Genomic DNA, 16,480 nt, shown 5'->3' on the forward strand with positions numbered 1-16,480 from the left:
TACCCAAAAGCCAGGGTTGGGCACCACCTGGGAGAAGACTTGCTGATTACCAGGGGACAAGGTTATACCAGGCACCCAGGGAGTTGTCAAATTCATTGTTTCTCAGGTCCTGATCCCCTTCTTTGTGGCACAGCTGTGGCACCCATAACAAATAGTGTTTTCCCAAACAAGAGCAGGAAAATGAGCTCTGCAGTCCCTCTCCTGCCTGGAGGTCCCAAAGGCAGCAGCCGCAGCAGGAGAGGAGGTGTTGCCTGTTCCATTCTCACCACCAAAAGTCACCAGGTGAAAGCAAAGTGCTGTGGGAAACTCCAAACCTACACCCCCAGCACTCAGCAACTGATTTTAATTTGGCACCAAAATACAAAGAACAAAATCCTGAAGTGAGCCTGGGAAGTGCTTGGTTGATAGCACAGCTTGCCCAGCCTGAGCTGAACAAAGTGGTAGACACGTATACCTTGTGGACATGCATAACTTTGGTCTATTAACTTTAAGTATTTACTCTGGAGGTGAATTTGGGTTGCTCCATCTGGAATACAGATCTACTGCTCTCTTTAGGATTAGGTAACAACACTCTTAGTTACCTGCCAAGGTCTACAGGACTAGATCATTAAATCCACAGGAGAGGAATGAGAGATGTTTTTTTTAAAAAACAGCCTGAAACAAACAGCCTTGCATCATGCCATTATCAAACTCATTAATAAGAACTGGACAGAGTCCGTGTGTGGAATATTTATTTATTTTCCTAACTCCTGTAGTACTGCCCAGCAGTATAGTAGCACGCCCTCAGAAAACACAGATAACTAGTTTATCCACAAAGTGATGTCAGCACAAGCAGTCAGATGGTGAATTCCCATCTCTTTGCTGGATCACGGGCACTCACTTTCCTCACCTAGGGAAGCTTCCCTTTTGTTTTATAACATCGACAGGAGAGCCCTCTTGGCTTCAAACCAGACGTCCTCTCAGCCCAGTATCCCACTGCTGAGCATAGGCACCGTGGGTGCTTGAGGTACAGAGGACAGATGCACCCAGCATCCAGCAGTCTCTGCCAAGAGTTAGCACCCATCACAGGGTAGCTGCCCAGAAGTGGTGCTGTTCAGTAAATTTCTGAGATGGTCCAGAATGGGACAATGGGACTAGTCAGAAGAGTCCCAAAAAAGGGAGAAGGAGACCCATCCTATGGTTTCTCAGGCCCAATCTGAAGCTGCTTTCAGGAGAATTTTGCCTGAGAATCAAGGACTTGACCTCTTCTTCAGTTAGGATCACAAGCACTTCTTTTTTCTGTTTTCTACTTTCCTCAGGACTACCTCTGACAATGTCAGCAGACAGGGATCTCTGCCCACTTTCTCTGTGCCAGCCTTGTTTTGTAACCTTGTCATGCTTATCTTATTTCTTTTCCATACCGAGGAGTTTCATCCCACTCAGTTTATCTCTGGCACAGAAGATGCTCCAGACCAGGCTCTGCTTGAAGCACCCTAATGGAACAGCTAGGGCATGGCCAAGCATCCCAAAGTCCAGACTACCAAAAGGCATTTCAAACTCAAGTCATCCCAAAAACATTGTGAACACTTTGATCTTAGGCTGGCAGCAGCCAGCTCTGGGGCACTGTACAGCATGCAGATGTCAGATATCCCTCCACATACTTGTATTTCAAAAACTCATGCCCCGATATACATTTGAAAGATACATCCTGAGTTGCAAACTCTTCAGAGAAGAATTACCTTTTTATTCTGTCTTCAGAACAATTGTGGAACAGCTGGGTCTTACTCATGTCTGAGGCCAGAAAGTTCTGTAGTAACAAAAGTTAGTACAGCAAGAACAGCAAGTACTACAGGGTGTATCTCACTTGAGTATCTCCCTTTTCCATCAGCAGGGAGCAGAAGCACACATGGTTGAACCCAAAGTGACTGAAGAGTCTGAAGAGACTCTGATGCTTTCAAAGTGGGTGGGGAAACTCCTTTGTTGAGTAATATTCCTGCATTTGTGTTAGAAAACTTCCTTCTTCTTCCTCTACCCCACTAACTGTGGTTATAAGAACCCTTACTGTCTGTAGGAACACTTCCTGTATGCATTTCACAAATTCAGAAATCCCCATTAAATAAGGATGAGATACTTCTCATCAAAGTCAGAAACAAAAATCCCCATGAAGTGAGAGGGGAGCAGACCTTTTAAATGAGATAAGACCATTATTCTTTGTGTGGTTCATATTCCAGGCAAGTTGCTTGTCCCTGAAACATCAGCATATGCTTTTCTCTGCCACTTAATTACCGCTGACATGGTAAAATCAGATCTAGGGTCTCCAGGATGTCTAAGCAGACCAGGTCAATCTTACAATGCTAATTTCAACATTGGGTTTTGAGAGTTCAACCCAGCAGTTGCTTTGTTGGGTACCAGTTTCATTACAGACATCAGAACAAACAGAACTGGCATGACTCTGCTGTTGAGGTCCCAGAGGAGCACTGGGCTGCGGTCCTGTTGAGGTGTGTCCAGAGAGGCTGTAGGTGGCGAGTCCTTGTACAGCTGGACCAAAAGGCATTCCAGTGGACGTCACCTATGCACAGGCAGCTTACAGCCCGTAAACACACAGCAGGCCTCCAACCATCACTACCATATGTGGGGGCTGCTGCCTTCGGATTTGCTCCAATGCTCAAAAGAAAGGAAGGAAGAGAGGCAGTCCACCTTTAAGGTGCAAAAGCCTTGCTTCATACTGACAGCCTGCCACACATCATTTCCAACATGAAAACAGAAGAATGCTTTTCACACCAGTGGGTTGAAACCACAGACTTTTGTGTGACTTTCCCTCTTCTGAATTTAAATGCACTTCCCCGCCTCCTAGAAGCTGTAAAACTACACAAGCCGGCAAGGAAAAGTCCAGTAGTACCATTACACAACAGTTACAGATACAATACCAGCATTTTGAAACAGTGGGCAGTTCTGCCCTGAGATCAGTCCTAGCCAGCACTGCCACAGTGACCAAGTGTGCAGATTTGCTTCCTTAAACTACATTTCCGTATCAGAAGCCCAGACCCAGCTGTGTCAGTGTAAGCAAGACTCTGCCTGTGTAACTTCTTTTAGCCAAAGCTACACTGGCAAAAATACATTCAGTTTAGCACAAGCTGCATCTAAACTTGGAGGAATTTGCCAGCAGAGCTGTCCCTTTATGCAGTTATACTTATAAACCCTTTACAGTGAAGATAAACCTTTCTGATTTCAACTTCCATATGATGCAGCTTTAGGTAGGGTTAAAAAAGCTATGCAGAGCAGTCAAGAAAAAAATATCACTTAAGTTGGCAAAAAAAAAAAAAAAAAAGTTCACAGCAATGCACAAGCTGATGGAGCAGTGATGTTCCTGTAAAACAGGTGCCCATGCCCATGTGTAACTCCTCCATTCTCGCCAGTCCTGCAGACCTCTCTGGCCTTCATCCCTACAGCTCTGGTCAGGAACACTGTGCCCAACACAAGGCTGCTTCCATGCCCCAGGGTAGTTCCAGCCTTCCCTGGGCAGGTGATTGCACGCTGCTGGTAGCTTGGTGCCACTGCTTTAGGAGCTAAACACGGCACCATGCTACAGCAGGCCTGAAGACGGAAAATACTTCGCTAGATTAATCCCTCTCTCTCTCTCTCTCTCCTTCTCTCTCTCTCTCTCTCTCCCCCCCTGCCCCCTCCCCCTTTATATATATATATATATATATATATATACATATATATATTTATAGAGATAGTGCAATATAGACAAAACTCTCCACCCTCTCTCACAATTATTTAATTTCAACAGATCATTTTGACAATATTTCTAACACAATAAAAGTATAGAGGAGTAAGGCAACATTGGATTAAACCAAACGTTACACAGACAAAGGCAGCTATAAGAAATACAATTAATAGTGCAACAGCCCGCAACTGCCCCTGGAGCTTCATACAGCTCTGGAGACACAGAAAGGCTGGTTAGGTTCACAAGTTTGGTCAGTGTGCTCACCACTGTGCCCATGGGGGTACCTGTACATGCCTGACAACATGTGTGCAGTCAGAAGGAAAGGAGCAGGCTGATAAAGGCTGAAGCAAGCAGAATTTATTGCACCACATTTAGCACTGAGCAAATAAAGCCTCCTTGTTTCACAAACATATCAACCCCATCTTCAAAGAAGCAGTTCTGGGAGAGAGGACTTATGGATCTCTAGCCCATCCACCCCTTATTCTTAAGTGTTTTCTGTGCAGGAACATGACCCAGTGCCAACCACTAAGCATTTTTTTCCATTCAGTGGACACCTATCAAGTGGAAATTCCACCAGTACTGTTTACTTTTGGTATTAAGTGGCTTGAATTTATGAATTACCATTACAAGCTGTCAAATTATGGCTCTCTGTTACAAATTTCCAGCTTGGGGGGTGGGAGTTGGTGAGAAGCAGAGGCACACACCACTTAAAATATTTTCAGCCAGCCTCCCAGAAGTGATACCAATGGGGCTGTCACCCATAATCAGAGTTAAAAGTTTCCATATGTCTGGTTAAGAATCCCCTGAGTTTTCTAGTCTCCTCACCTCAACCAGCTTCACACCACAGTTAATTGACGTTGATTTAGGAATTGGTTTTCCAAGGTGTTGAATGCATGCCATCGATCTCAGCTGAAATTCGGAGTGCTCAACCTTTCTGAATATCAGATCTTTCCTGCTTAAAAGAACAAAAAGTAGATTTAAAGTATATTAAATCCAGACCTATACACTTAAAGGAAGGGTTATTAGCCCCTTAAGTGATTCTGTAAGTTAATATGTCTTTATTAGTTGGCTCTTTTCAACCTTGAAAATGTTGTGGAATAGGCCATTTTAAATTACATGAGTTTTATTTGAACTGGCTTCTAGTAAAACATAACACACCTACTGAAAGATTGTTATATAAATGTCACCTTCTGGTGAGCAGCCTGAACTGAAATATGGTTTTATTCTACACCAGTCCTAACACACATAAAGTCTTCTTTCAGTTTTATCATGAAACCAGACTCTGGATAAAATTCAAAAATGACCCAGACAGCACTAATTCCTTTGTGTTAGCATCTCAACCATTTTAGACCAGCTCTTCATTTGGCCCTATGTTTGCATTAGGAAACTAATAAATAAATAAATAAAAGATTGCATTACCAAATAATTTAATTTGTCCTCTGGCCAGATGCTATTTTTTTTTTTATCTGCACTGTGAGTAAGAGAGAAAGAGAGAGACAGAGATGCTTTTGTCTCCATGGTTTGGGAAGCAGGTAGGTGATCATGGACTTTTTTTTTTTAACATGTAGAATTAGACAGTATTGGGCAGCAGAGGCCACAGATGGATAGGTGTATATATCCATCGTATTTCCACAAGCACTACAGCACTTCTCAAAGGTTTCAGTTCAGTCCTGTAGATTCACTGTCACCACTGTGACATGTTCTGCAAAGTCCCTCTCCGTGTGGATGCAAATACACGAATCATAGCAATTAAGTGATACCCAGCGTTAGCAAGACTTCAGATTATGAACCAGTTACCTGTAAATGCAGCAGGAGTAGCAGCGAGTTTCTTATTAACTTGAAGCACTGCTGGGAGCGGACCTGCTGTGAGGATTTCTACAGACTATGAAACAGCTCTTGCCAAATTATTGAATTGGTTCTTCTTTTAAGCCAAGGCATCTTTCTTTTAATGAAGTCTTAGGGCTTTTTTTTTTCTTTTTTTTTTTTTTCTTTTTTTTTTTTTTCTTAAGGATGTTGTGGGAGTGGCCTCTGGCCCACTTACCAGGAGTTGCACTGCCTGCACCAGTCTATGGCAGAAAACATTGACTTTCTAAAGTTAAAGTGTGCATAATCTTAGTGCATCGACAGAGGCAGCCACCACCTCAATAGAGGCCAGAAAACAGACATATCAAGAGCTATTTCAAGACACTTCAAGGAAGGTTGATGTGACAAAGGGTGGCTGTCCACAAATTGCTCTTGAACCTAAACCAGTGTCTCCATAAATCCCATTAGAGATTAGACTTTCACCATTGAAATATTCAGTTTTAATGAATAATACATTCAGAGACCACTTTTTCAGTTTAAGTACTTCAGTATCTCTGAAGGTCTTGTTGAGAAAAATAATCTATTTATTTATGCCATAAATATATAAAACTCCTTGAAGGAAAGTGTTTCATCCACCAGCATACCATAGCTGTAAATTTTGAAATCCCAATGTAAGTGAGCTGTTGTTTCCAAATTTACAGAGCAACCTCCAGCCTCTTCAGTTACTCTGAGAAGTTTTCTCTTTCAGATGGTCTCTGGTAAAATTTGATCCAAAATGCAGAAATGGGACAAAGAATCTCCGATTTTGGGGCACTTTGAAGCTCATTTGGGGACTTGTTTATCACTAACCTGGTTTGCTGGGGAAACAGGCTTATGCAATTGTGTTTGCAGTCAGACTGCACCAGCAGCTTATAAGTCCATTTGCCAATTCTAGCCCCTATGTGATAAAGCTAATTCAGTTTTGGAAACTAACCCTTGACAGCTTGGTAAAGAATTGCTGTTCCACCTGCAGGGAAAAGGAAAAGAGAACTCGACCACTATTTGTACTCTGCAAGCAGTGCAACAGCCAGCCTGTACGTGCCCTTGCTGTTTGTCTCCTACCCACCAGCAGGGGTCAGGGAGTCAAGGGTGGGCAGCTGCATTTACAGGGTGAAGGAAGAATAAAACAAAGATCACAAACCCAAAGGAAATCAGACTCATAGAACAACTTGTTTTTAAGTGACAGTCAATTCCCTTCCCGTGAGATTTCACCAGGCAAACATTTCTGTAACCTCAGTGTCTGAAATCAGTACAAGCGTGACAGAATATACTGGTATTATTAAAGCTAAGATAAAAGACAAACAAGTGTGTTACATATTCATGCTTCATCAAAACGTTGGAGGAAAATAAAGAGATCCTAGTGATCTACAAGCCTTGTAGCTTTTTTTTTTTCATTTAAGGATATGGTCACAAGCAAACAAGTTGGAAGAATTTAAGAAGTTTCTGCCCTTCAGATGGAAAACAAAAACTAACTCTAAATCCATCCAGTTCAATCCAAGCCAAAAGAAAATGAGTTTGTAAAAACAGTCCTTCGGTGGCTCTAGCAATATTACAGAACCACAGGTAACAATATTTTAACCTATGGAGAAGTTTGTTAAAAGACTTCTCTAGAAGAAAACTTTGAAAAAGAAAAGTTAGTGTCCAGGTTGACAGAGTTTGAAACCCTAGATTAAATGTTTAATGAAAAGCAGCTCAAGTTCTGTTGGAGGGCAGAAGACAAGCTTGCAGGTGTCCAGCCTTGAAATGTCAGCTACGCTCTGGACAAATGATTGCTACCAGGCAGAAGCCCTGCACTTGATTTTTTCCTGTAGCTTGACCTCTGCAGAAGAAACAGATGAGTTTTCTCTCCTCCTTTCTGTAATAAAGTTGTGACCAGAAAAGTTCCCAATCCATCTTGGAAGGCTACCTGTCAGATCCCCTCACAGGAAAGAAATGAGTGCATTGATACTGATCCTCTGCTCCACCCTTACCATTGCCATGTAGAGCTCCAAATCAAGCATGATAGAAAGCCAGCACATATGAAAGAAAAGATACTTAGAAGCATCCTTGACAACACTTGCACCTCTCTCCCTACTTTCCAATTAACTTGAAATTGCTGCTTTATAAAATTCTAACTGACGTCTGAAATGTCTTACACACTAATAAAGAACACTCAAGGAGAATGAGGGTTCCCAGGAACTGAAAGAAAATCATTTTAATCCATGTTAACGGGTGATATTTCAGGTTACAGCTGGTGATAGTGTCTCTGATAGACCAAGGCAAAGCTGTTTTAATAACAGGCAAGTTTGTTTAGTTTATATGATTTATGGCATGCAAAGAGCATGATTCAGAAAAAAATGCAGGGTGAATGCAAGCAATCACAAGAGGCCATTCATCATTCTGCCTACGTTTTTCTTTATTAATGCATCCACAGAACTGCAACTGTGCTCATTCCACATGACAGAAGTCTGTGATACAGGGATTAAAACAAACAACCTTTATCATCTTTCTCCAGCTGTCAGTCAGCCTTGCCTGCTAACATGCATAGACAATGTCAGCTTCATTAACAATACCCCTCCGTTAGTGGTATTAGATTGAAACAATGACAACGTTAAGTGGTTACTGCAAAAAGAAAAGATTATCTAAATCGAGAAAGCCCAAGCAGTTTAATTGGCTGTTTCTCAAACATTCCCAGCAATCAACTTTTGTTGCATTGGTATGCTAGCAATTAGAAGAGTAATTGTTATTGTCTTTCAAAGTGTGAGGGAACCATATAAATAAAGTCATGAGAAATGCAACCTGCTTACATAATAATGCTCTCCATTCTCACAAAGATGTTCCTGCAGAATAAGTGATCACCTAGTGAAGGCTTGCACAAACACATTTCACAAGAGTAATTATCTGATCAGAAATCTAGGCAGTATCCCCCCCCCCCCTCCCCCCCTTTATTTTAGATCCTAGACAGGAATCTAGGTTTAGATGTGATCCTATTTATTTTAATGAAACTTCTGGTGTATGTTCATGAGATATATAAAGGTCTTTGGGACAAAATTTTCTCTCACAAATGGATTTCCCCTTAGCTTCACAGCATGTTTCAGTTACACAGGGCCAAGCTGAATATACCCTTTCATTTTCACACTCTGTCACTGGTTAAAATGCTGGACAACCTCAAATTTTAAACACATGCAAGTAACAGAACAATGCTAGTTTCAGGATGTTCCAAATGAAAGACAGCTTCCAAATTTGAGAGAATCAGAACCATTTCAACACAAGCCCAACATCTACAACCAATGTCGTCAATTGTCAATGTCAAAAAAAAGTCAATGACATCAACTGTCGTCAGTCCCTCAGAGAGGGATAAGGATTTTTGCTCAGGAGTTGGCAGGGCTGATAGACAGGGCTTTAAACTAGAGTCAAAGGGAGAAGGGGATAAAACCAGGCATGCCGGTGATGAGCTAAGGGATGGTACCCTAGAATCAGAGAGACTGTGTGACAGTGAGGTCCTTCGGTTGACTCCACGAGGTGCTGCGTGTAGGGAGGCGCATTTGAAGTGCTTCTACACAAATGCACGCAGTATGAGGAATAAAATGGACAAGCTAGAAGTCTTGGCCCAGTCCCACAGCTATGGCATCATCGGCATAAGTGAAACCTGGTGGGATGAGTCCTGTGCCTGGTGAGTTGCAATAGATGGTTACAGGCTCTTCAAGAGGGACAGGCAGGGTAGGTGAGGTGGCAGGGTGGCAATATATGTGAAGCATGGGCTGGACTGCATGGAACTTCAAGCTGGGGATGGCAAAGTTGAGAACCTCTGGGTAAGGCTTAAGGGACGAACAAATAAAGGGGATGTCATTGTGGGAATCTATTACAGACCACCCAGCCAGGACGACAACGCCGATGAATTATTGTTTGCAGAACTAAGAGATGCCTTGAGATCAACTCCCCTTGTCCTTATAGGGGACTTCAACTTGCCTGTCCTTATGGGGGACTTCAACCTGCCAGATGTCAACTGGGATCACCACACGGCTGACATGAGCAAGTCCAGGAGGTTCATAAAGCACCTCGATGATAACTTCTTGGTTCAGGTGCTAAAGGAGCCAACTAGGAAAGGTGCCCTCATAGATCTGTTGCTGGAAAACAGAGAGGGTTTTGTGGGAGATATGGCAATTGGTGGCCGTCTCAGTCATAGTGATCATGAAGTGGTTGAGTTTAGAATTTATGGTGACAGAAGGAAAACTGCCACCAAAACTTCAGCCCTGGATATGGGGAAAGCAGACTTCAGGCAGCTCAGGGAACTAGTCAGCAAGGTTCCCTGGGAAGCTGCTTTTGAAGGCATTGGTGTCCATCAGTGCTGGTCAATCTTTAAGCACTACCTCCAAAAAGCACAGGATCAGGCAATTCCAAAATATCAGAAGTCAAGCATGTGGGGCAGAAGGCCAACCTGGCTGACCAGGGATCTTCTACTGGAGCTTAGATGAAAAAAGAAAGTGTATGGCTGCTGGAAGGAGGGTCAGGCAGCAAGGAAGGAATACAGGGATGCTGTTTGTGTTTGTAGGGAGAAAATTTGTGTGGCCAAAGCCCAACTAGAGTTGAAGCTGGCCATGTCTGTGGGAGACAATAAAAAGCTTTTCTTTAGATATGTGAACAGAAAAAGGAGAACCAAAGAACACATAGGTCCGCTACTTGACGGGGAAGGTCTCCTCACAGACAAGGACACAGGCAAAGCAGAGACATTTAATGCCTTCTTCACCTCTGTCTTCAATGCTGATGATGGCCTTCGGGACCCTGGGTGCCCTGAGCTCGAGGACCATGACAGTGGGAATGACAAACTCCCCACCGACCCTGAATGTGTGTGGGATTTGCTGCTCCGCCTGGATCCATACAAGTCCATGGGTCCGGATAGGATCCATCCCAGGGTTCTTGAAGAGCTGGCTGATGCCATCACAGGACCTCTCTCAATTATTTTTCAATGATTTTGCGAACCTGGAGAGGTCCCAGTAGACTGGAAGCTGGCAAATGTTGTGCCAATTTTCAAGAAGGGCAAGAAAGAAGACCCTAGCAATTACAGGCCTGTCAGTCTCATGTCAGTGCCTGGTAAAATTATGGAGAAGATGATCCTTGAAGTTCTTGAAGCACACCTGGGGGACAATGCAGTCATTGGTCCCAGCCAACATGGGTTCATGAGGGGTAGGTCCTGCCTAACAAACTTGATTTCCTTTTATGATAAGATCACCCATCTAGTCGATCAAGGGAAACCAGCTGATGTGATCTTTTTGGACTCCAGGAAAGCTTTTGACACAGTTTCCCATAGGATACTACTGGACAATATGTCCAGCATACAACTAAACAAAAACATCATCTGGTGGGTGAGCAATTGGCTGATGGGCAGGGCTCAAAGGGTTGTGGTTAATGGGGCCATATCTGGATGGCAGATGGTCACTAGTGGGGTGCCTCAAGGCTCCATTTTAAGGCCAGTCTTCTTCAATGTTTTTATAAATGATTTGGATGTAGGACTAGAAAGTGTTTTGAGCAAATTTGCTGACGACACCAAACTTGGAGGAGTTGTGGGCTCTGATGAGGGTGAAAAGGCCTTGCAGACCTGGACCTGGACAGACTGGAGAACTGGGTGATCACCAACCACATGAAGTTTAACGAAAGCAAGTGCCGGGTCCTGCACCTGGGACGGGGCAACCCTGGCTATACATACAGACTGGGCAATGAGATGCTGGAGAGCAGTTCCACAGAGAGGCATTTGGGGGTTATGGTTGACAGCAAGCTGAATATGAGCCAGCAGTGTACCCTGGCAGCCAGGAAGGCCAACAGTATCCTGCGGTGCATCAAGCACAGCACTGCTAGTCAGCTGAGGAAAGGGATAGTCCCGCTCTACTCTGCGCTGGTGCAGCCTCACCTCGAGTACTGCATGCAGTTCTGGGCACCACAGTACGAAAAGGACGTGAAACTGTTGGAGAGTGTCCAGAGGAGGGCGACAAAAATAGTGAAGGGCCTAGAGGGGAAGACATACAGGGAGCGGCTGAGGGCAGTGGGCCTGTTCAGCCTGGAGAAGAGGAGGCTGAGGGGAGACCTCATCACAGTCTACAACTTCCTCACGAGGGGCAGTGGAGAGGCAGGTGACCTATTCTCTATAAACACCAGTGATAGGACCCGCAGGAACAGTGTTAAGCTGAGGCAGGGGAAGTTTAGGCTGGACATCAGGAAGAGGTTCTTCACTGAGAGGGTGGTCGCACACTGGAACAGGCTCCCTAGTGAAGTAGTCACTGCACCAAGCCTGTCTGAATTTAAGAAGTGATTGGACTGTGCAGTCACATGGTCTAAAATTTTGGGCAGACCTGTGCAGTGCCAGGCGTTGGACTTGATGATCCTTATGGGTCCCTTCCAACTCAAGATATTCTATGATTCTATGAATTGCCGCCTGCTGCCACTCTCTGCTAACAGTGATGCCTTCCTCCTGATCATACTGCTAAAGACAAGAGCATTTGAACAAACCATAAAACACACTCTGGAGTGAGCAGCTATCAGCACTGCTTCAACTAGACTATGCAGAGAAACACGAAGTGGGTTCCAACCTACAAAGACTGATGATATTATTACGAGTTTGCAATGCAGAAAGGCTATTTACTCTGATGTTAGGGAGAGCTCAAAATGCAGGAGTATTCCATGTGAAGTGGCAGGTGTGATACAGCATGTTTGCAGAGACAGAGAGAAACAGCAGAATAACTCATGTTTTTATGTAGTCCTCTGGAAAAGGAAGCCTTGATGGCTTTTGAAAATAGCTGCCAGGCCACTTGGGGAAGAAAGAAGATCCACAGAAGCCTCTTTCTGTAGGGAAGGAAGGAATGCATACAGAAAAGTGGGAGATTTCAAAGTACTGCTCTAGGGTAAAGGAAAGAAAAAGCCCAGAAATTCAAAACAGAAAACACTGACCTAGCAACACGGCAGGATCTATGTTTGATAGGGAGTAGGAAAGAATTGTTCTTACATCAGCAGGCATGTGGAGCATGCCACATAAGGAGATGTGGAAGTCAGAAGACAGTGCTAGTATGCTCTGCCACAGGAATATGCAGCATTGCTGTCACCAGCACTCTATAACTCGATCAAAATATATTTTCAAAGTTGCCATGAGAAAGACAGTATGGGTAAGTTAACTTTTATACAAAGCAGTTTTGATTCACAAACATCCTGTCTCATGAAAATACATATTTTACAATCCACTTGTAGTCTTTTCTTCACAAAATAAAATCTTATTTCATCAACAGAATACCAATCAGCTGCAGCATAGTTAAAAATGTCAGCATTACCCCCGATACATAGACAGCATAATCAAGAATTGCTCAAAGTAGCAGTTAATAGGGTTGATTTAAGCCAGTTTTTGGTTACAGACAGGCACAGAAAAGCAGGACTAATCTTGCACTAGTTATGGAAGCAAAACTTCCACCCCCAAGTGCTTTTTTCTGGAAGATAAAAAACCTGAAGGCCATTTGTTGTTTGTTTTAATGAAGCATTGCTGAACATCATTAGATGAACAGTGACAGCATTTTCTAGCTACAACTTAAAGTGAGTAAGTAAAAACACAAACAAACGTAAATAATATAACAATTAAGCTAAGCAACAGTCTTGGCAGAAATTGCTTAATGGAATAGTTATTACTGACAGTACAGATTCCTATATATCTACATACGCAGATCTATACCTTCCATAAATACAGCAACAACTGTAGTCTAGTGGCACACTATTCAGTATGAGATACTTACTGCAGATTTTACAGCAAACTGGAAGCTTCTGTTTTCTAACACAAACACACAAATTTGTACAAGAAATTCAGCTATGTATGTAACTTACACTGAAATTAATCACAGAATGGTTTGGGTTGGAAGGGGCCTTAAAGCTCATCCAGTTCCAACCTCCCTGCCATAGGCAGGGACACTTCCCACTAGAATAAGTTGCCCAAAGCACCATCCAGCCTGGCCTTGAACACCTCCAGGGACAGGGTATCCACAACTTCTCTGAGCAGCCTGTGCCAGTGCCTTGTCAACTGAGGTGCTGTAAATGCTCAATGGCACTAACATCAGGGAAGTCACAACCTGGTGTTTTATCTTCCTTAACTAAAACAGGGGTTTCTACATGAACTGATCCTCTATCACTCATGCTGTAACACTGAAGCATAATGAGGAAAAAGGATCTTATTTCAGCTTTTCTTGCTTTCTCTGCATTTTTAGACTAGCCCAAAACATTTGATCCTTATATATTAGCAGTAATCTTATAGCTAAGGAACAACCTGAAGTATCAGTACAGGCTGGGGGACGACCTACTGGAGAGGAGCTCTGACGAAAAGGACCTGGGGGTCCTGGTGGATGACAGGTTGGCCGTGAGCCAGCACTATGCCCTTGTGGCCAAGAGGGCTAATGGAATCCTGGTGTGCGTTAAAAGGAGCATGGCCAGCAGGTCGAGGGAGGTGATCCTCCCCCTCTACTCTGTCCTGGTCAGGCCTCACCTGGAGTACTGTGTCCAGTTCTGGGCTCCCCGGTACAAAAAAGACAGGGAGCTCCTGGAAAGAGTCCAGCGGAGGGCCACAAAGATGATACGGGGCCTGGAGCATCTTCCCTATGAAGAACGGCTGAGACCTGGGTCTGTTCAGCCTGGAGAAGAGAAGACAGAGGGGATCTCCTCAGTGTATATAAATATCTGAGGGGTGGGGGACAGAAGGATGTAGCCAACCTCTTCTCAGTGGTTTGTGGGGATAGGACAAGGGGCAATGGCCACAAAATGGAGCACAGGAAGTTCCGCACTGACATGCGAAAGAACTTCTTCATGGTGAGCGTGAAGGAGCATTGGAACAGGCTGCCCAGGGAGGTTGTGGAGTCTCCTTCTCTGGAGATATTCAAGGCCTGTCTGGACGCCTTCCTGGGCAACCTGCTCTGAGGAACCTGCTTTGGCAGGGGGGTTGGACCCAATGATCTTTCGAGGTCCCTTCCAACCCCTACAGTTCTGTGATTCTGTAATAAAGGAGATTATCATTTCTTGGAAAAGCAGCAAATTGAACTACAATGCCAATTTTTCTCTGTCTCTCCACAGGATGCTATGAAGAACTTGACTAATTATTGATGTACATTAATCTTCACCCTAAAATGCAAAATTAAAAAAAAAAAATCCTTCACAGGAACTGTGAATGGAACCTCCCAAAACTAGTCATGGTTCCAGCTGTCAAAAAAAGTCAAAAGCTTTTTGAAATGTATTAAACAAAAAAAATCCTTCCAAAACAACAAAAAATGGAAGCACATCCCACCTCTGGCACTTATTGGAAGACAGATTCTTTCGAAAACACTCCTTATCAGATTATGAAAGCAGATTGTGAATGATGGTTTCTAAAAAAAAATAATACAGTTAGGCAAAATGTTCTCAGTTAAGTGACATGCTTATTAAATGTATCCACTTCATTTTTCAGGATTCTTTGTTTCAAATGTATTTTTTGTGATTTAAGCAAAAAGACAAAATTTACTCCATCTTTTTCTTAACAAGTTTCCACTACCTGGTACCAGTCCTCAGGCTAAGATCTCCAAAAGCATTAGTACAAGTGTACAATGCTTACTCCATCAACATCTAGCTCAGTCTTACTACATCTTACTGTAACAGTCTTAGCATTGTTATAAACACCAAATACTACATGCAGTATTTTTGGATGACTGTGGATAGAGTCTCCAAGAGATACCCACCTTTAGCTGGACAAATGGTTCTAGCTGACCATTAGATTTCCATGGCAGGAGGGAACGTGAGGCGTTTCCAGGCTTGTTTCCTTTTTTCAGTGTTTGATAGAAAATCAGCTGCACAGACTCACCACAGGAGAAATGGATGGAAGGCATATAAGATGTACCCATCTTATACATGGAGGGTAAGACCAAGTCATCCTTTGTTATTTAAGTACAATTTGAGACTCCTAGTCAGAGGACCTGGCTGTATCACTTCTAGGAGACACTTCAGAGTGGATGAAGACTACAAGCATACAGTGTCAAATGAGCACCACAAATATTTGTTAGCTTTAAAGGGGAACTACTGAAGTTCAAACTGCAAAACAAAGGACTCCTGCAGATCCACCAAGGCCAGAACATTCATTATGTTGCACAATCTGTCACATGGCAGAAGGCATGGAACTTTATGTACTGATTCTTGCTGGGAATCCTACATATTGTTAAGAAATACGGCATCCAGAGCAGATTGGAAGACTTGAGTTAGAGCCGCTAACTTTGTGTCATGCATATTTTGGCTTGCGGGACAAACACGAAAGCAGTTTATGATGACGTAGACTGTAGCATGCCTCCTGTCCCATCTGCATGATGCACAAAAAGCCTGCTTGAACACACATGCCACTAAGTGTGCCACAGAGCTTGCCCAATACAACCCTGTAACGCCAACTTCTGACTAAGCCCAGAAGCAGGAGCCACTAGGATATGAAACAGATGAAAACTGTTGCTCATCATATCTGAAAATTCCAGTTCTCCATTTCCTCCATAAAAGAAAACTACCCAAGAAATTTCTTTTATAGTATCAGAGAAAGTGAAACAAAAAGACTGGAGGGAAGAGAGAAAGCATGATATTTATGATGACATCAGTGCTGCATTTACCAGAGTGAAACTGTTCCTTGCATGAATATCATAACTCCTCTGAACGTTTTCTACATCCCTCATTGGGCAGATTCTTCGAAGTACGTTTATGTACAACATGTAGCTTACATACAAAACCAGAGGTACTGTGTAAGTGTAATTCTAACCCAAAACCAACATACGAAACCACTGGCATATTCATGTTACAAAATCCAACTGCAAGGTTCACAGAATATAGCTCTGGACATCTGGCCTACTATGCTTTCCTCCAGAGTACAGAGAAAAGGGACAGGCAAGCATTCAACTGATCTATACTTACAGGTTGACCTTGTTGCTGTCT

The sequence above is a fragment of the Aythya fuligula genome, chromosome 1 (genome assembly GCF_009819795.1).
Source record: "Aythya fuligula isolate bAytFul2 chromosome 1, bAytFul2.pri, whole genome shotgun sequence".
NCBI lineage: Eukaryota > Metazoa > Chordata > Aves > Anseriformes > Anatidae > Aythya > Aythya fuligula.